Source organism: Giraffa tippelskirchi, chromosome 5 (genome assembly GCF_054371585.1).
Source record: "Giraffa tippelskirchi isolate mGirTip1 chromosome 5, T2T-mGirTip1v1.2.pri, whole genome shotgun sequence".
In the NCBI taxonomy this organism is placed as follows: Eukaryota; Metazoa; Chordata; class Mammalia; order Artiodactyla; family Giraffidae; genus Giraffa; species Giraffa tippelskirchi.
Window position 1 is genome coordinate 89,224,354 of NC_137279.1, and position 22,147 is coordinate 89,246,500.

A 22,147-nucleotide genomic window follows, 5' to 3' on the forward strand; every position below is an offset into this window, starting at 1 on the left:
GAGCTGATTCCCAGTTGACAGCTACTAAGAAAGCAGGAGCTTCCATCCTACAACTTCAAGGAAGTGAATTCTGCCAAACGGATGAGCTTAGAGAAGGACCCAGGCCTCCATTGTGAGGTACAGCCTGGCTGTCTTCATTTCAGCCTGATAAGACCCTGAGAGGAGGATCCAGCTAACCTGTAGTTGGACTTCTGACCTCAGAACTGTGAGTTAACAAATGGGTATTTTTTTAGCCACTAAGCTTGCGGCAATTGATCATACAGTAATAGAAATCTAATTTAGATGCCTTATTTACTTGGTTTTTTTTTTTAATTTTTAATATGCTGGTTGCAACACTAGACTTTTGAGATTTCTAAAATGTGGTCTTATTTCTTGTCTCTTTTCTCCTTAAGTCTCCTAGTCTTTAAAACTCTAGATCACATGGGTCCATTTTCCAGGGCAGATGTGACAAATACAATGAATCAGTGGAGCACAGGAATTATCATTGTCTCATTCCCACTAGGCACCTCCCCAACTTTCTGGTTCATCCTCTGACCGCCTTTAGACCAGTGCTTCTCAAAGTGTTATGCAGAGCTGAGCAGTATCACATGACCTGGGAGCCTGTGAGAAATGCAGGATCTCAGGCCCCCTCCCAGACCTGTGGGATCCCAGGCGGCTTATACACACCCCTCTGCCTGAGAAGGAAGCCCTGTTGAGAGACCTTTCATCCTGCAGCTCTGTCTTCCCTTCTGTGGGACAGTCATCAGTAGCACTGTAAAACACCTAAAACAGCCTGGTCATAAGAGGTGGTTCCTGACATCTCTGGGTGTCTTTGGATGAGCGGGGCGGTGGGCAGAGGAGCCCACAATTAGCACAGGGAGAAAAGCCTCAAAGAGACCTAACTGGCCTGGGTAAATGCCTGAGGTCAATTCCAAACACTTGGTGTCCCTGGTTGGAACAATCTATTGCTTTCTCCACTGGTTAGGGAGCTATCCAAGAAAAATATGCTTAGATGTACATTGTGAATTTCCTGTTTTTGTTCCAAGGAAGGGCTTGGCTCCTTGATTTCCTTTCTGGAGAAATTCTTGAAACATCACTTTCTACTCTCTCCTCCTTTAAAGTACGTTCCAAGCAGGGCTGAAATTGCCTGATTTATCCTCCTTCGGTTTAAGTGTCCCAGCCTCCTTGCCATTTGGCGAAGAGGAGAAGGAACCATTGGACCACCTCCTCAACATCCTCTCATCCCTCCAGTGGAACCTCCTCCCCTCCACATCCCATCCTTCTGGAATCCCCTTAGGAACCATCACCCCCATGGCCTCCACTATTTCTGCCTGTACACATTTTCCCTCTATGCAGCTGGGGTGCCTTTTTGCAGAACACAGCCCTGACATTCCCAGCTCTTCAGTAACTCCTATTGCCTTCAAGAAAAAAATACCCCGACATTTGTAGACTGGCATAAAAATCCCTCTGGAATGAGGCCTTTTGCTTCTCTCTTTAGCCTCATCTTACCTCATTTCTTGGCATCAATGTGAGTCTCCAACACATGGTGCAGAGCAGAGCCCTCTCTTGTACCTCTGCACATGCTGTTCCCTTTACCTGTCCTGTTCTTACCTTTACCCTGCATCAATTCCTCTCCACCCTCAAGATTCAGTTTGGAACACACCACTCTCTCTAGGAAGCCTTCCCTGTGCCCTTACAATTGTGTTTGTATCCTTCTTCTTTAGCATCTCTATGAAAACTTTATTACATCACATATCAAAAATATTTGAAAGCATTTATTGCTTTATAATATAAATGTGTGCTGTGCTGTGCTAAGTTGCTTCAGTTGTGTCTGATGCTGTGACCCTTTGGACTGTAGCCCTCCAGGCTCCTCTGTCCATGGGATTCATCAGGCAAGAATACTGGAGTGGGTTGCCATGCCTTCCTCCAGAGTATCTTCCTGACCCCGGGATCAAACCCATGTATCTTAGGTCTCTTGCACTGGCCGGAGGGTTCTTTACCACTAGGGCCACCCGGGAAGCCCTTATTATGTAAATACCATATCTCTATTTTAAAAGCACTAACATATAGGGACTTCCCTGGTGGTCCAGTGGTTAAGACTCTGTGCTTCCAATACAGGGAGTGCTAGTTCAATCCCTGGTTGGGGAACGAAGATCCCACATACCTTGTGGTGTGGCCAAGAAAATATATAAAATAAATAGTTGAATACTAAAAAAGCATTAACATATATACACACAAAAAGGGGAAAAAAAGACTACTTATTACCTATTTATATTAGTTTTCAAAAAGAAGACACACTATGTTTTCCAAGTATGAAGGGAAGTGATACAAGAAATTAGAGGTTTACATGTCTGTCAGAGGGTGTGTCCTAGCAAAGGTCCCCGGTGATGCTAGCCTGTGACATCTAAGTGAGAGGCTCTCAGAGACCTTGCCTGGAAGCCACTCCACTATAAAGCTCAAGAACTTCTGTAAAATTCCCACCAGTTCTCAGTCTGTGGCACTAATGTGGAGAGACTCAAGAGATTCACCTGTTTGCTGTTCTGAACTTCTCATCTGCTTTTGCATCTGCCTATCTCTGGAAAAGAATGCCCTCTTCTCTCTTTTGGAAAGATTGTTCCCAGCATCTCCTCTGTGGTAGAGTGGTCTTAATACTGAGGGGCCTTGATGTTAAGTTTACAACAGACAGTTCACCTAAAGATAATCGCATTTTGGTGCACTACTTTTGATTATGTATTTGTGTGTGCATGTGTGTATGTGTATATAAGTGAATAATACACATATAAAATCTCTCTCTAACGTGCACTCTCTATCTTTATATCTATATACATTTCTCCCCTCTGGCTTCTTGAAGGTTTAATGAGCTTCTTTCTCTACTTTTTAGAGCAAGGATTCCCAGCACTGGTTTGATGACACCCTGGAGTGTCTTCATTTATCTCAGGGGGTGCCTTGAAATTCACAAAACAAGATTAATTTAAATTCATTTTCATTTAAAAAAGTAAACAGACATTATATAGTAATTACAGGTACAAGTGTGTGTTTTGAAATCAAACTAATAAATGCTCTCCTTAGAGAGAAATTAAGAGGATGGGAGTGGGATTGGAAGGGACTAGAAAGGTGGTTTAGTTAGAATCTTTCTAAAACATCCCCTCTAATTACTTCCAGGTTTGTATCTCCCCCAAATTAATCCTGTTTCTCAAACTGGAAGTCAGGGATGTGGGGGCTGAAAGCTTCCTGTATGCAGGTCTATATATTCTATGTCTACCACAGGTCCTGGCATATGGGTAGCTCTTCAGGAAACAGATCTTGATTGACCGCACATTGGGCAGGACATAGTGTTGGTGGCTGAGGAGGATGCTTGGCTCATGAGAGTTCTAGCTCTGTCTCTGTGGGATTGGAGGCCGAGAGGTATTTTGGGAGATAAAGGTCTGAGTACCAATCCCATTCGAGTTCCAGGAGAGCGTAGATGCCCAGACAGTCAAGGATAAAAGAACATAGGCTAAGATTCATTGGCCTTATATGACTTGCCAGAAGCTTCTGTAATGGCCTTTCTGTTAACAACTTGTGTGAATCATCAGAAAAGTAGATCAGCCTACATCATATGTGTATAAATGCAAGTGACTTGGTGCTGTAGGTACAATCTTAAGGTCCTAGATGCAGAAAGGAATTTTGAGTTTGGCATGAGGCCATTATCTTTGAAGCAATAGTGCTGGGTAGTGGGTTCAAATCTGATTCTGCCATTTAAAGCTATATAACCCTGAATAAATTGCTTTACATCTCAGTGCCCTCCTTCATAAAGTCTAGATAATCATAACATTACCTCATAGGCTTGTGAGGATTAAATGAGTTAATCCATGTAAAGTGCTTTGATCAACGCAGGGCACAGCGAGATCAATAAACGCTGACTCTCATGATATCATCACAGTAGATTCTCTGTACTTATCAGGACTAATTGGTCCTAGGTCTTTCAATCAGAGACCAACAGGGATACCTTTTCCTCTCTGCCCTCAGCTTGGAGTTATTTAGTGACCTTGTCTGGTCCCAAAGAATAGGCTCATGAATTCTTTCTGTGGCATCATAGATTGGGTTAGGAAGGTTACTTGTAGTGCTAGGACTGGAAACTTAGGCAGAAGGTTAATAGTATAACAAGCAAGTAAGCAAATAAACAGAACAGAAAACTACCACATGCAAATAAAAGTCTCAGTGAATCCTCTTGTTACACTTTGATAGGATATTCTGCTTCATGGGGGAAAAATAGTGCAAACATGTCTGGATTCTTAGAATCACAATTGGTAGCAAGGAAAGAATGTGTCTTTTAGCACAGATTTTATAGTCTTATCAGTCCACGAAGGCAAGAAATCATTAATCAAGAACCAGTCTCAAAATGTGTTCGTCATTACCCACTACTGTTGATGAAAAATCTCAGCCTCTTCTGGAGAAAATGATTGATGGAAAGACCTTAGAGGCCATTAAAACACATTCCTAATTCTCTTTATTTTAGTGAAAAACTAAATATACCTATATCCCCAGATGAGAAAGACAGATCAAGTTTCATGTCTGATCTTAGCAAAAATTCAAATACTGGGTTTGAAATACCAATAATTCTGTTCAATTCTCTTTCTCTTATACAAATATGATATACATTATATGATTATTCTGATGTTCAAACAGTTATTTAGGATCAGAAAAATATCATATTCATATTGAATTTATTTCTATGATTGATTATAACCCTAACAGAAATAGGATTAATGAATTATTCATATGAAATTCATGATACTCTAAAGACCATGTTTGGCCAGAAATATAGTTGATGCATAAGAATGTGGAAAGATGGTGGGAAGAAAGGTTTTTTATTGGTTGGCTTTGTTTAATAGTATTTTGGATCTCCTTTTTGATCCTTTTGTTTCCAGAACTCTGTGCTTCTTCAATTCAATTAAGCAAATATATACTAGATATGCCTAGGTAAATGAAATATATTGGGCTATACACTTGAATAAAGATACAGAAAAAAACCCCACAAAGCTTACATTTTACTGCTATAGACAATTATCATAGCCACGACCCCAGTGATTTATACCTACCAGTATCCACTCCCTTATATATTCTTCTATTACATTGACATTGGTCTCGTCCACGTGACTTACTTTGGCAAATGAATATAAACAATTGTGATGGAAGCAGAGATTTGATTAAGTACTTGCACATTAAGGCTTGTCCTCCTAGAACCCTGAGATTACCATGCAATGAAGAAGCCTGGGATTAAATACTATATGATAGGAGAGGCTACTTGAATCCAGTCTCCAAGGGCAACCCCCGTTAGCTGAATTCAGTTGCATCAGTGAGCAAAGACATGACCTGCGAAGAATAATCCAGTTAACTGGTGGAATAATAATAATCATGAGGTTACTACACTTTGGATACATTTGCTACAGCGATGGAAAGCTGATATAAAAATTGATATCCAGAATTTGCACATTGCTGTAATAAAAGCCTAAATTATGTAGCATTGGCTTTGGGACTGAGTGTCTGGTGGGAGGTTATGGTGACAGCAAGCAGAATGTTGGTGGAATCTGGAAGACCTGAGAGGAAGCTGCTACTGGCAGGTGGTAAGGACACTCACAGTACATAGTAGTGACCCAGCTGACGATACTGTCACCACCAATAATTTGGAGGATAGAAAATGTACTTTGTGAAATTGTGGATTTGGCTTAAGATTTCCATTTATAGTGTTGAGGGGGGTCAATTACATTTTTAAAATGTTATATATGAGATATAAGAAGAGAGGGATGAACTAAAGAAAGAGCTGCTATAATTGTAAGCAGAATTTACAGCACATATAGAGGGTCCCAGGATACCTTGAGCTGGGAAATAAAGTTTAAAAATTTCACATTTCCAATGTTTTCAACTGGCCAAAAATTCTCAAAGTAAGAAATGACTGGAGGATACAGATCAAATCAAGAATGTGGCTGTAAAACTTTGTGAAGACCACAGTAAGATTTTAAATGTTGCCTACTATACTCTTTTAGATAGATAAAAGGACTTCTAAGAATCTTAAGGGCATTTTCCCCATAGGACCTTGACATGCTGACCAAAGTAGAGGCTAGTCTTAAAAATAATTGTTAGTATAGATTTTCTCTAATGAAATGGACTATAACCTTGTACATGGTAAGCCCATGAAGTTTTTCAAGGAATTGGGCCAGTTTAGATTAAATGATGCAGGAAGGAAGCTGAGAAAGTTACTCAGCTGCAAACAGTGCTATTTCTTATTGAAAAGGAAGACCATTTCAGAGGGCAGAGCTAACTGCTGCTGCTGCTAAGTTGCTTCAGTTGTGTCCGACTCTGTGCGACCCCATAGACGGCAGCCCACCAGGCTCCTCTCTCCATGGGATTCTCCAGGCAAGAACACTGGAGTGGGTTGCCATTTCCTTCTCCAGTGCATGAAAGTGAAAAGTGAAAGTGAAGTTTCTCAGTCATGTCCAACTTTTAGTGACCCCATGGACTGCAGCCCACCAGGCTCCTCTGTCCATGGGATTTTCTAGGCAAGAGTACTGGAGTGGGTTGCCGTTGCCTTCTCCAGCAGAGCGTACTGCTTTCAGGGAGTAGAACTAGGCTCTAGCAAAGAACTATTTCCCATAATCAGAGTAGGGGACTCGACAACATTTGCCTGCCTGGATTTCAGAATTGCTATGGACCAGTGACTGTTATGTGGCTCCCTGGTCCTCCCCCTTGTGAATGGGAGTGCCTATTGGGTGTTCCATTCTCACAATTGCATGCTGGGTATGTGTGGAGAAGGTAAGTTATTTTTTCAGTCCATGGGTCTCTGAATGATACGAAGCCACACCTGAAAAGCTTCATGAGGGACTGCACCTGAGAAGCCTTAACCACATCTAGACCTGAGCCAGATCAGGAGATCCTGGACCTATAGTTTGATGACATGATTGGAGGAGATCTTGATAGTTTGGGGAGGAGTAGTCAATTTTTCAAATAAGAGAGATGTGAATCAGTAGGGCCAAGGGGGAGACTGTGGTACCTCATTATAGTAATAGGCCTCAATAAATTGTGCCTTATGGTATCCATGCCCCTGGGTACAAAATGACTTTATACTCAGCCATAAGACTTACTTTGGTCAGTGGAACATCATCACATGTGATGCAAGTAGAGGCTTGAAAAGTGCTTTTACACTGGTCTTTGTCTTCTTGGAAGCTGCCCTGAGGTCACCATACTGTGAAGAAACCTAATGAAGGACCATGTGTAGAGATCAGCCCAGTCACCTAAAACAGTTCCAGTTCAACCTTGAGCCCAACAAACCCATCAGCTAAATGTGGCTTCATGAGTGAGCCCAGGCCAATAAAGAATGGCCCTAATACTCACAGAATCATGAGATATAATAAATAGTTGTTTTAAGCAATTAATTTTGGGATGGCTTATTATGTAGCAATAGATGACCGATATAGGTGTTTATTACTAAGATTCTAGCTATATCTAGTAAATTATAGAAAAGGAGGATGCAGTACATTGGGTTACATGGATTTCTGAAAGTCATCGATGCTATCTCCATACCTTTGTGTACAAGTTGAAGAACTAATGATGGAGAGAAGATAATGTATTATAGGTATGTGACACATTATCTCCACAGCTGTATATAAAGATGCTGAATAATAGATGAAGTCCTTTACGAACGTGTGGCAGAATGGAGGAATGAGAGTGGGAACAGGGAGATCTGGTGCAATTATAATTCTAAAACTTAACTTTGGGCAAGTTATCTAGCATCTCAAAATATTTGTTTCTGTACCTGTGAAATAAGAGTTATGTTGTTTATTTTATGTGATTACTATAAGGGTTAACAGGGATAATATGTATAAAAACATGCTATGCAATGCCTGGCCCAAGGTAGGTGTTCTTCTTGAGTTGAGTTCACTCTCTTCACTATGTAACATTTCATTGAGGAATCCACTGGGACCTTGGCCATGGGATAGTGGAACAGCAACTTCAGGATTAGGAAAACTGGGGAAATTGGGTCTGTGATAGCAGGGTTAGGGATCTATAAACCAACTCCAGGGATAGGGAAGAATTTCTGAACTGATTTGTCTTCAGGGTTCTTTTATATATACTTTCATTGATTATTTTTAGCAGCGCATTTTGTACTGGCTAAGTCTTTGGAACACTCTTCCTCTCTCACTTGTCAAAATAACCTGTTCTTAGTCCTATTTCCTTGAGGTTCTGCTGAAGTACCTCTTTGTCTTACAGTTACTCTTGAAATATGAATTCCACTCAGAAGCAGAGTCAGTAAGCTGTCTCTGTCACAACCCAGAATACACAAAAGAAGTTACCCCTTTTGTGAGAAAATGAAGATCTTCTGGATTGTCAATGTTATCAACCCAGGCAAAGGCAATGTTTAATTACTCATATGGCATGGTCTCAAAAAATGTAGAAGAGGACTCAGCTGGGTACTACATTTAGGACATTTCTTTCTTTCTTTCTATCTATCTATCTACCTATCTATCTATCTATCTATCTATCTATCTACCTACCTACCTATCTATCATTTTTGGTCATACCACATGTAGGATCTTAGTTCCCTGACCAGGGAGCAAACCTATGTCCCCTGCATTGGAAACACAGTGTCTTAACCACTGGACTGCCAGGGAAGTCCCCCATTTAGGACAATTCTAAAACAAGGTACCAGGGGAATTCTTGGCCAGTTGGAAGGGCACCAAGGCTACCAACGAGTTGCCTACTTCAGTCTAGTACTTACTTGAACTCTGTTGGCCTTCAGGATAGTTTGTGTTAGTTAGTAAGAAATGATCACTATGGTGCATTGGGGAAAAAAGTTAATTACTGTCAAAACATAAAATGGTGGAAGAAAAAAAGTAGAAGCTCTTCCAGGGCAGGGAATGAGAATAATTCTTAAGTCCCCTTGAGAAGGAAATTCATCCACTACAAAGTTCCTCAAAATAATGTTCACGACACGCGGGAGACTTGGGAGGGGGAGAGTGGATACTTTATCAACAACCTTTTTTTCCCCCTACCCACTTGCTGATTTTCAGGCTAGTCTTGAGTTATAAGTCTTTGGTTTCCTTTTGCTGATTTTGTTTTTGAATTTCCATTTGTTAAGCAATGTTTAATGCATCAGATGCTGTGCTAGGTATTTTATTAATTAATTAAAGAATTCATTTATTTATTTGGCTGCGTTGGGTCTTAGTTGTGGCACTCAGGATCTTCATTGTGGCATGCAGGATCTTTCCTTGTGGTGCACTGGCTTCTCTAGTTGGGGTGTGTGGGCTTAGTTGCCCCGCAGCACGTGGGATCCTAGTTCCCCCACCAGGGATCAAACCTGTGTCCCCTGCATTGGAAGGTGGATTCTTAACTACGGGTCCACAAGGGACATCCCTGTGCTAGGTATTTTAATATCTGTTTTTCTATTTGATCCTCACAACTGCTCTACATTGGAGATATTGTTTTCCACTTTATAAACGATTTGACTTGGAAAGATGTGAAAGCAAGTTTGCCTGACTGTGAGGATTTTGTTCATTCCCTGCACCATGGTGGTAGATAGGGCAGCTGCAAAGCCTTCAAGTCAAGAACAACTACACGAATTTCATCTCCAGTTAGATTCTGGTTTTACTTCCTCATGTAGTACTTTGATTACAAAGTGCTTTCTGAAGACTTACCACTACCAGAACTGCTCAAATTCTGCTCTGATTGGGAGCCAATTGGTTTACTCTCATTAATTTTACCTGGTTGAAGCCTTCCTTTCTCTGCTTTTTAGAAAAGGACAGTGTTGCTCTATCAAGTCATAAAGACATTATTTTGGTAGACTTTTCATATAAATGTTGTGCTGGTTTTGTCTTTCATAAATTATAGTTCTGTTTTTTCCCTGACTAATATTTTCTATGAGGAACAAGGTTGGGCTTAGGTAAAATATTCCTTCACTAACCTTGCTTTTATGTGCTGGAAAAATCTGTCAAGAATAGCTTTAACATTGCTTATAGATATAACTGACCTTGATTTGGTGTTTGTGCATAAAAACTGTAATGGACTAGTAGTTCAGTCACTGCTTGTAAAGAGATAGTCCATACAAACTGAATAACAAAAGAGAAGTTAAGAAAGGAACTATATACAAAGGTATGGGCAAGGTTAAGGAAAAATCTACAAGGGTTGTTGTAGTACCTTGGGTACATTGCAACTCACAAGCCTGGATGATCAAAGCAAGTGAGAGTTTACTGAAATTCGAAGAGTACAGCTATATAGAGAAGGCTGCCTGACAGAGAGAGCCTTTGTTAGGGAATGGAATCAGCCCCCAGTGGCCAGGCAGGGAGGGGATAGGGGACAGATAGTCTAACCTTTCTGTCTTCTCCTCCTCTCATCTCCTGCTAGTGCCTCCCATTGGCTGAACTCCTCCAGAAGTCAGAGGGAAAGGGAGCATACTGATGCAGCTCGGACAATTCAGCCTTCTGGGGCCACCAAGCACTGGGGGAGAAGTGTGGAGAGGAGACAGAGAAGGCCAAATGGAAGACATTCAACACAGCTGGGATGCAAGATCTAATAACTAATGTTTATGTTCAACCTGAGCTTTTGACCACAGCAAACATTCATGAGAACAGTCTAATAGATCAGATAATAATTTCAGTCTTCAAAAAATGGGAATGTGTTCTGCCTCTGCTTCCTCCAGTCCTTCTTTTTAATTTGTTTCTTAACGATCTGAAACAATCTGTGCATGATCTAACTGCATATACCCCTATTATGAAAAGTATAAAAATAACTATTCTCTATGCCGGTGATATAATTTTATTGTTACTAACCAGAAATGGCCTCTCTGTCTTACTGGAAAACAGAGTGGCTTGATTTCAACTTCTCTAAATCCCAAATCATCGTTTTTGGCAGGTAGTATATTCAATCTAATTGCCTTATATCTAATGCTTATATATAGCCAGCCAACTTTTTCAGCTACTTAGGGGACATCTTGCAACCATTTTCCTCTGGTGGTTTCACTAGAAAATTATGCTACTTAAAAGCAGATATTTCTTGGGTGCATTGTTGATATTTGTTTCTGAGGCCCAGGAGATTGGTGAAATCTATTTTGAAAATGTTTTCAGGTACAAAGTGTAACATGGATACCTGTTCAATATATTTTGGTTGAATGAAAAAGTGAGGGGATTTACTTTGTAGTTTTGATTTTTATCTTTCTCTCCTTCAGCTGTTTTTAGAAAACAGTTTTTGCAAACCATCTTGAAGGAAGTTTTAGTCTTGCTAAAATTCAGTGGCAGATCCTCCACTGGAAATCCCCACATGGAGGTTGGGGTGGCTGTCTATTTGGGTCTTGATTGCTTGTGTGTATGTTCAGTCACTCTGTCGTGTCCAATTCTTTGATACCCCACAGACTGTAGTCAGCCAGGCTCCCCGTCCATGGAATTATCCTGGCAAGAATACTGCAGTGGGTTGCCATTTTCTCCTCCATGGGATCTTTCTGACCCAGGGATCAAACTTGAGTTCCCTGTGGCTCCTGCACTGGCAGGCAGATTGTGTACCACTGAGTCACTTGGCAAGCCCTTGGGTCTTGGTTAGGAGCCTTCATTTACTGTAAAGGAAGAGAGACTTGCTTGAGTCTATCTCCTGCTCTGTGGATTGTTAAGGTGTATGGGACTCTCCTTTATTACCATTACAGATTTCATGTGGCACATACTCTTGTCAAACGTTAAAATTTGGACATATCTGCTGCCTAGTGCCTACCAAGAGCTTAATAAGATGGGTGAGCAATTCTGATTGACACCTAAAGAATGCACATTTCTTTCATTATTCTAGATCAACACTGTCCAATACAACTTTCTGCAATTATGGAAAAGTTCTATAATTGTGTTGTACAATATAATAGTCACTAGCCTTGTGTGCCTATTAAACATTTAAAATATGATTGTCAAGACTGAAGAAAGGCAGTTACAATTTTAAGTTTAATTTCAATTGAAAATCAGCTATACTTCAGAAATTCTCTGGTGGTCCAGTGGTTGGATTACTGCCATTGAGGGTGCAGGTTCCATCTCTTTTTGGGGAACTAAGATCCCACAAACCATGTGGCATGGCCAAATAAAAGTTAAAATCAACCAGACATCCTGGAATGTGAAGTCAAGTGGGCCTTAGAAAGCATCACTATGAACAAAGCTAGTGGAGGTGATGGAATTCCAGTTGAGCTATTTCAAATCCTCAAAGATGATGCTGTGAAAGTGCTGTACTCAATAGGCCAGCAAATCTGGAAACCTCAGCAGTGGCCACAGGACTGGAAAAGATCAGTTTTCATTCCAATCCCAAACAAAGGCAATGCCAAAGAATACTCAAACTACTGCACAATTGCACTCATCTCACACGCTAGTAAAGTAATTCTCAAAATTCTCCAAGCCAGGCTTCAGCAATACGTCGTGAACCGTGAACTTCCAGATGTTCAAGCTGGTTTTAGAAAAGACAGAGGAACCAGAGATCAAATTCCCAACATCCGCTGGATCATCAAAAAAGCAAGAGAGTTCCAGAAAAACATCTATTTATGCTTTACTGACTATGCCAAAGCCTTTGACTGTGTGGATCACAATAAACTGTGGAAAATTCTGAAAGAGATGGGAATACCAGACCATCTGACCTGTCTCTTGAGAAACCTGTATGCAGGTCAGGAAGCAACAGTTAGAACAACTGTTGGACATGGAACAACAGACTGGTTCCAAATAGGAAAAGGAGTACATCAAGGCTGTATATTGTCACCCTGCTTATTTAACATATATGCAGGGTACATCATGAGAAACGCTGGGCTGGAAGAAGCACAAGCTGGAATCAAGATTGCTGGGAGAAATATCAATAACCTCAGATATGCAGATGACACCACACTTATGGCAGAAGGTGAAGAAGAACTAAAGAGCCTCTTGATGAAAGTGAAAGAGGAGAGTGAAAAAGTTGGCTTAAAGCTCAACGTTCAGAAAACTAAGATCATGGCATCTGGTCCCATAGCTTCATGGGAAATAGATGGGGAAACAGTGGAAACAGTGTCAGACTTTATTTTTTTGGGCTCCAAAATCACTGCTGATGGTGATTGCAGCCATGAAATTAAAAGACGCTTACTCCTTGGAAGGAAGGTTACGACCAACCTAGATAGCATATTTAAAAGCAGAGACATTACTTTGCCAACAAAGGTCTGTCTAGTCAATGCTATGGTTTTTCCAGTGGTCATGTATGGATGTGAGTGTTGGACGATGAAGAAAGCTGAGCGCCGAAGAATTGATGCTTTTGAACTGTGGTGTTGGAGAAGACTCTTGAGAGTCCCTTGGACTGCAAGGAGATCCAACCAGTGCATTCTAAAGGAGATCAGTCCTGGGTGTTCATTGGAAGGACTGATGTTGAAGCTGAAACTCCAATACTTTGGCCACCTCATGCAAAGTGTTGACTCATTGGAAAAGACCCTAATTCTGGGAAGGATTGGGGGCAGGAGGAGAAGGGGACGACAGAGGATGAGATGGTTGGATGGCATCACTAACTCAATGGACATGGGTTTGGGTAAACTCCGAGAGTTGATGATGGACAGGGAGGCCTGCGATTCATGGAGTCACAAAGAGTCGGACACAACTGAGGGACTGAACTGAACTGAACTGAACTAATACTGCAATTTTAAAAAAATACCCTAAGAGGAACAACAAAAAATTAAAACTGAGGGAAACAGAATTTATTATGTGCCAGGCTCTACTCTATCTCAACTAATTCTCATAATAATCCTCTGAAGGAAATACTACAATCAGCATTTACAAATAATTTGTTTCTCACTAATCACAACTAAAATTGACAAGAGTAAAATTACACCAAATGTCTTGGGTAACTGATTTCAGAAATGATTTAGCACTTCTTAGATGCGTTGTTCCTCAGCTTTTGCTTTCTATTTCAACTTTTCATATTTTTTTTGAGAAAAATAAAAAATTCAAAGTAAATTTAATGACCTACTAAAATAAGCAAATAACTTTAGATAGCCTCATAGGCTAGAGACTAACATCTTGGGCAGATATCCTAGATATCCTAGATTTTATCCCTGGATCAAATCTGACTGTCCTTTTGCTTTCAATAGAATAACATTTGTTGAATTGCAAATTTCTCTTTTATCATTTATATAGGTGGCTTTAAAACATGTTTTCATATTCTTGAACACTCGTCCATCAAAGTATGGAGACAAGTTACCCTTCCTTTGAATGTGGGCCCGCTTTAGTGACTTGCTTATGGCAAATAGAATGTGGAGGAAGTGATGCTGCGTGACTTCTGAGGCTACTTTATGAAAGACAGCTTGCCTGGCTCTTTCGTCTCAGCCTGAGCTCCCACATAAGGACTCTGGCCGCTCTCACACTGCCATCCTGAAGTCACGTGGAGAGACCACCCACAGACATCTGAAGAGGACCAGCTGTTCCAGCCCCAGCTTAGAGAACTGCTTAGCTGACTCCAGTCAGTCCCCAGTGAGACTGTAATAAATGATCACTATCGTTTTAAGGTTGTTGCTCAGTGAGATAACTGGAACAGTCTCGTAGGCAGTGATGCAGCAAAAAATAGTTCTATTAAACTCCCTTGTGTATTCATTGTTGGGTTGTTTTGAGGACAAAGTCTATGACATTAGTTTCTCATAGATCTGAGTATTCGGGAGAACTGCACTTTCTTGAACAACTTCAATCTCTTACTTTAATACCTTTTTGCTTTGGTTGCTAGGAAGCTCAAAGTTGAATTCATGCCCCACTTTTTGTAATAAAATAGGATTGTATTTTTCCTTTAGCCTCATCCTATTATTCCCTTTACCAATTTTTCTTTTTAAAACCCCCAATGCAGTATATACATTATCAAACCTCTTTAAAAACTGAGCGAAAGTAATGTTGGGCCTTTGCTGAATCAATATGAGAGCCACAGATCATCCAGTAGATTGATAGTGATGGCTGGTAGAATGCTGGAATTGTGTGACTCTCAAATGGCCTTATCTTATAGGAAGGAAATAGGCCCTGAGTAGTGAAGTAACTACCGAGAGATACAGAGCTAGTGAGTAGCAAAATCTTACCCCAGTTGAAGCTGTGTCATACCATCTATTCACCCACATGGCACCCATTGGTCAGAGGTTTTGTTCTTCACACTGGGGTTGGGGTGGTGGTACAAAGATAAATAAGACCTTCCTGAGGGACTGACTCTCAAGATTGTACCTGGTGGGGCTGATGCATGTCTTTAAACATAAAGTAGTATACAGTTGGAACATAAAGTAGTATACAGTTGGAGATTTCCCTGGTGGTCCAGTGGTTAGGACTCCACACTTTCACTGCAGGGGGCACAGGTTTGATCCCTGATTGGGGATACAGTACAGCCAAGAAAATAAAAAAATAAAATAAAGCAATATATAGTTGACCCTTGAACAACAGGAGACTGGGGTTGCTGACTCTGCACAGTCAAGAAATCCACTTGCCATGGTTCCTTATACATGGTCCTCAATATATATGGTTCCTTCCATCTGCGATTCTGCATTCATGGATTTAACCAACTGTGAATCATGTAGTACTATAGTATTTCCTACTGAAAAAAATTCATGTACAAGTGGATGTGCAGTTCAAACTCATGTTGTTCAAGGGTCCACTGTACATCATAAATAAGGTACGAATTTAACGTTCAGAGGAATGAGAGATTGCTTCCAAGTGGAGAGTCATGGAAGTTTTCATGAAAGAGTGATTCTGAGCTAGTCCTGGAAGGACGGATGTGATTCATCTGTGCAGACACTGGAGAGAGGATGGGGTGGATGATGGAGCAGACTAGCAGCAGTAAGTTCAATGCTGGGAATTCTAGGCTCTGTGGCATTTGGTGGGGAAGATATTTTTGGAAGGGGGCTGTGACACATCTCAAATTATACTGTGTGAGTACTTGCTTACTCTTCTGTTTAGGGGACCGGCCTTGTCCATGGGCATGTGACCTGCACATGTGGGTGGGGTTGACCCAGGCAGAGAGACAAATGCTGATTAAAGTTTCCACATAGCTGACTGCTCAGAAAACTCAACACTTGGGACTATGTTCTGAGGTAAACTGCTTAAAACCTTTCAACAACAAATTGCTTTTAGACTTCAGTATCTCAGAGAAAATACTGGAAGAGATTCTACAGCACTGCTCAGCCCTGCAAGCAGGGAGATTTCAAGACACTTGTGAGGAACCCCAAAACATGGTCACCTTCTTCTTAGACTGATCGCAGGAGCCTGTTATTCCATGGAAATAAGCCCAGCAAAGCTAAAGAGTGCAACTCTGTAGGGACTGCTGCTGCTGCTGCTAAGTCGCTTCAGTCGTGTCCGACTCTGTGCGACCCCATAGACGGCAGCCCACCAGGCTCCCCCGTCGCTGGGATTCTCCAGGTAAGAACACTGGAGTGGGTTGCCATTTCCTTCTCCAATGCACGAAAGTGAAAAGTGAAAGTGAAGTCGCTCAGTCGCGTCCGACTCTTCGAGACCCCATGGACTGCAGCCTGCCAGGCTCCTCAGTCCATGGAATTTTCCAGGCAAGAGTACTGGAGTAGGTTGCCATTGCCTTCTCCGTCTGTAGGGACAGAGCTTCCTATTTCTAGAGTTCAATTTGTTACAATTAGTAATAGATGGCTCTCCTGAAATTCCACAATTGCCTCTGCAAATAGGGAAATCCCAAGTCTCATGGGTAGGAAATTGCTAATAGGGTGAAAACTTTCCAGACAATTAAAAACAGGATTCTGCCACTTGCCTGTAAGTGAAAGTCTAAACAAACCTTTCTTGATTGGGAAAACCAAAGTTAATATCAGATTACAGCAAAATTTAATGCCCTTCTGTTTCATTCTTCGGGGTCTGTAAAACCCCAGCAGGACGCCAGAATAGGTGGATGACTCATAAGAGTTCTTACTTAGAGTCCAGCTTCTTGAGAGGCTTTCCCAAAGGTGCTAAACCACCAACAATCACAGCTGCTACATGAAACTGTACAGCCTATTGGACTTCCCAGGTGGTGCTAGTGGTAAAGAACCCATCTGCTAATGCAGGAAACATAAGAGATGTGGGTTTGATCCCTGGGTCGGTAAGATCCCCTGGAGGAGGGCATACCAACCCACTCCAGTATTCTTGACTGGAGAATCCCATGGACAGAGGAGCCTGGCAGGCTACAGTCCATAGGGTCGCAAAGAGTTGGACATGAGTGAAGTGACTTAGCATGCACATACAGCCTATAAATCATTTTCATATATAGCATCTCATCTAATCCTCCCCCAAACTCAATGAGGTTTATATCACTCTTTTACTTTTGCAGAAGAGAAAACTGAGACCCAGAGAATTTAAGCAAATTATTCTAAATCTTGGGGTGAACATGTATCAGTGGAAAAGGCTTACATCTGGTCTTTGGAATCTAAGTCCATTTGTATGTTTGAGCAAGTTCTGAGGATGAGAGGCAAGGTTGGGAACTGTAGGTGGAAGAGTGGATGCAGAGGTCCCTTGGGCCAACATTTGATCATCTAGGGATGTGTTTTTGCCAGCCTTCTCTCTGCCTGGAAAGGTAATCAGTTATGAACAGAGGCCCCTCAGATTTGGAAGTGACCAAAGCTATGATGGAGTTCAAATCCTTCATTTTTCAGATGTGGAATCTGAGGCCCAGATAAGTTCAATGTCTTGCAAAGACTTACACAGGTAACTGATGACAGAGCTGGGATTGTTATCTAGTTTTCTGTATTTTACTGGAATTTCTCCTACTACACCTGAATGCACTTCCTGCTACATGCTCTCTCCTTTTTACCAGGTAGAAATGTGTTTACAATGAAAGATAATTGGGCACTCCTTAGATGATTGAGCTAATATTGACAATCACTACTATTTCTGCAACACCTGTGATGTGCCAGGTTCTCTGCTAGATCCTTCACATACATTATTTTGAATCTTCACAACAATTCTGCAAAGTATGTATTATTATCTCTGTAAGGAGATGGAGGCCAGGGTTCAGGAGGGATTTGCCAAGGCAATACTGAGTTTACACTCTTAACACTGTGCTGTGCAGCCTCTAAGAATTTCTGTCTTGTCATAGAAAACAGAAATGCCTGAACTTTTTTTTTTATATGGTCAAGTATCATTTTTGGAAAATCATTAAAATTCAAATTATCTTTGTTTATTCCTAGACTGTATCTGATGAAAAAGTGAGATAAGGGAGATGAATTAGTTCTCACTTTTAAACAGTTCTTAGAAGTCTTGATTAATAAGGATTTTTTTTTATTGTGAAGCAAATCCAACATTTAAAAAAGACTGTAATTCAAGTCATATGCTTAAGTAATTTCTTTAGAAGAGAGACAGGATTTTTTTTAAAACCCCTATTCATCTAGAGTGCTAGGGACAGAGCTCTAGAGGTTCTTTTGTATTAATTATTCTTCCCTCAAATTGTCTTACCTTTAGGAGCACTGAGCATATTCATCATTTATATTTCAGTTGGAATACTTTGACACACCTGCTTTCCTCTTAGCATCTGTGATATACCTTCCAAATTTTGTTTTAAAAGAGGATTTTTAATGATATTTTTAATTTTCTGAGAAACCACTATGCTGTTTTTCATAGCAGGCAGATTATTTTTTATTACTACCAGCAGTGTATAAGGATTCCAATTTCTCCTTGCCCATCCCAGCACTTGTCTGCTTTTGTTTTGTTTTTATGGTAGCCATCCTGACAAATGCGAGGTGAAATTTCACCATGTCTTTGCTTTTTTTTAATAATTTTTTTTGGAGTGTAGTTGCTTTACAATGTTGTGTTAATTTCTACCGTACAGCAAATGAATCAGCTATATACATATATTCCCTCGTTTTTGGATTTCCTTCCCATTTAAGTCATCATAGAATACTGAGTAGGGTTTCCTGAGCTACACAGCAGTTATCAATTTTATGCATATTTTCAATAATGTATATATGCCAATCACAATCTCCCAATTCATCCTATCTCCCCTTCCCCCCTTGGTGTCTTTACATTTATTCTCTATGTCTGTGTCTCTATTTCTGTTTTGCAAATAAGATCATCTATACCTTAAAAGAGCATTTTTTTAAACTTGGAAAGCTTTGAGGAAATGGAGAAATTTGAGTACCATCCATCCAAGGAAGGGTTTGGAACACAGATGGGGAGCTTGGAATTGCTTGTTACTTAAAACCAGCAGGGAGGGTTGCCAGAAAATGGGAAAGTAGAACTGACAGGGAGCTGGGAAAGTGTCAATGTGAAATTCCTCAATTTTCATTTTTTCCCCTGACCCCTAATGGTTATTGCTGGCCAGTATGCTGCCAAATCCTGATACAACAGAGGTGGCTAAGTACTGGCTTCAAGTTCTGATCTTCATCAGGCAGTGCACAGAGGTGTCATGGTGTGTCTTTAAGTCTGACTCCAAACACTATACCTCTGTCATTTGACTCCATTCCTTTTCACGTGGACCCTCTGCTTCCATCTCTAGAACTGAGAATGGTCACATCTTAGATTGCTCTGACAAACCTGGGAGAAGAGTCTTCCCCAAAACAGCTGGTACTGCAGCTTCAAGGTCATTGTGATGATGCCTCTTAGTCTGCCGTCACAAATTTAACTTGGTTTCTGGTCCTTTGACTTGTATTGCCTGAATCCAGTGCCTGGGGGTTTCCTGATTGCTAACTGCTGGCTTGGTTTTTAACCTTCATACTTAATCTTGACTCCTGATATGCATCTGATTGCTGACTATTCATTTGGCTTGACCCCTATTGACTTGTTCCATCCCCAGCCCCTACCTGTGATTCTTAGATTGGTTTTCTCCCTGGCTTCCCACCCTGGATCTGGGATCTGACAATTCTCACCAGCACCAGTCCTGACTCAATAGGGAGATTCAGTCTCATTGAGCAGCCAGGTAAACACAAGGACTGTGGAAGAAGTTGATAGCCTTACATCATTATTCAGCACCTGGCACAAATCTCAAGGTCTTTTTGATCATGGAGTTGCTTTTACATGTTATAAGGGTTCAAAGGATGCTTAAACAGAAGAAATCTTTTATAATCAAGGGGGAAATAATTGTTATTCTTTCCAGTGGTTGAGTTAGCTATGCCTCTATAAATTGTAACATAGTGTTTCAAGTTTTATTGCATTCCTGCAGTGTCCTGAAATTGGGGTCAGATCACCTCTCCAAAAAAGACCAGACATGTTCCTGTGTTGCAGAATATTTGATAGAGTTCATGGGTGATAATTTCTACTGCTCCTTTCTCATTCTAAAAGTGAACAAAATTCAGTTTCCCCACAGAGCCTAGATTTTTGAAATAACTTTACTGTGTAAAATCCCAATTTACCTCAATAGGCTCTATTAAAGGAAGGAGAATTTACCATCCAAAATAACTAACCCAAGTCAAGGTCCTTGGTTGGGAAGCAAAACTTACTATCTGATCCCAACAAAGCTCTGGTATTTTGTCTTACAGATTTGTTGAAAGTATACATAACCTTGGGTAGTTTCTTGGGCAAACAAACCCAAGATTAATTTCTCACCATTTTCTGGAAATATGTAGAAGCTTTTGCAAATGAAGGGTAGGAGGGGCTCTCAAATATCAATTCTTTTAGACCATTGTTCTTAAGAACTCACAGTAAGCTTATTTCTGAAATTATAACTGACTATGACAGATAAGTTAATGGGTCAACATCATCTCTTAAAGTTCATTATAGTTTTAAGGGCATGTTATGTGGTATCAACCACATTTCTAGCCAAAATCAAGCAATTTTAGGTGTGGCTCTTAGTTTGCACAGTGTCATACTTCACCCCGTACTTGTAACTGCTTTTTGAAACATAGGGTTTGGTGGGGCCAGGAATTCTGACCTCAGGAAGGATTTGAGACAGTGTTGGCAATTGCATGACACGTCATTTTTCCTTTCCCATCATCTCTCTGGCATTGACTAGATCAAAAATAGCACTATTCCCGGTTTATGTTGAAATTCTCTGTTGTCCTTTGAAATTCCAAGTAGAGATTTCCTCCTATTGTGTAACTCGAGAAGTTTGATCAAGTATTATGTTTGGCATTCTGTTTCTGGAACTCTCTCTTTACAGAGGCCACCTATTGCATGTTCTAGAGTTGCTTGAATGACAGTTAGTGCTGGATGATGCAATGGAGACCACAAGCCAAGTCCGTGTGGCAATAAAACACATCCTAAAGGAACAGAGGCAGAGATAAGTAGGGGCCATTCTAAGAGGGATGAAGCCACAACTCAAAGGATCCATCACTCAGACAACCAAGGTCATAGGGAGTGGAATAGGAACACCAAGAAACAGTCCCTGATAAACCAGTGCGGTAATTGGAAGTGTTTCTGGCGATGTGAAGCAGGGCTGTGGAGGCCTCCGGGGTGAGATAAGGCAAGCAATCAACATGTCAAGGTAATTTGTTAGCAGTCCTGGCTTTGGGTCGAGGTGTGTAAACCTGCCCGCTATGATGTATGAAGCCTGCTAACCTGAGGAGACTTGGCTGTAGAAGGACAATAGCAAAGGGGAGCCTGCTTGGAACTGACAAGAGGGCCACCTGTACCTGGCAATGTACCATCTATTCCAGGGAAGGCAGACCCTGATTATAGAACATGACACAAATGAAGGGGAGGCGTGGCCTCCATTAGGACAGCAGGGTGTTTACCGCCTTTCCCTGATCTTGCTGAGGAATTGTTATGGACTGATGCTCTCAAACAGCTGCAAAATGGGTATAAAGGCTTTAGTGAAGGTTCCTCAGTGTAAGCCAGACAGACATTAACTATAACTATCTGAACTCACACCAGCTGAGCATGGCCCTCACCCTCTCACTGAGCCCACACAGACTGTATAACACCCACCCCATTGTTAATCTCACACCTCTGTGCGTTTCTCACTGACCTGCCAAGCTCACAGCAACTAAAACTCTCTCTTCACCATTTCAGGGATTTGACATCCGCCATGCTCTGCAGTCCATTGAGATCACCCAAACCAGCTCACTGACTTCACATGGATTATCCACTGATGGGCAAGCTCTTGCTTTCTGCGATACCTATTTTCCTATGTATTCAAGGTTGTGCTGTATATGCAGCTAAGTGACCACGTCTCTCAGCCCCCTGTGCAGTTACATTTGGTTATGTAACTAAGTCTGGCCAGTGAGACCTAAACAAAACTTGTTGGGTGGGACTCCTGAGAAGGTTTCTTGAAATGAGAC

General features: G+C 41.1%; 1 long non-coding RNA gene across 2 annotated transcripts in view; it reads left to right on the forward strand.

Moving 5' to 3' along the window:
* The window catches only part of LOC145505573 (uncharacterized), a 39,871-nt gene that overhangs the window by 10,142 nt on the left and 7,582 nt on the right, over window positions 1-22,147 (forward strand). The window contains exons 1-2 of one of the 2 annotated variants that reach the window (XR_014053120.1): window positions 6-205; window positions 21,879-21,961. This is a non-coding gene — a long non-coding RNA (uncharacterized LOC145505573). Of the gene's footprint in view, window positions 1-5; window positions 206-21,878; window positions 22,007-22,147 lie in introns of those variants that run through there. The other variant, XR_014053119.1, reaches the window with a different exon arrangement.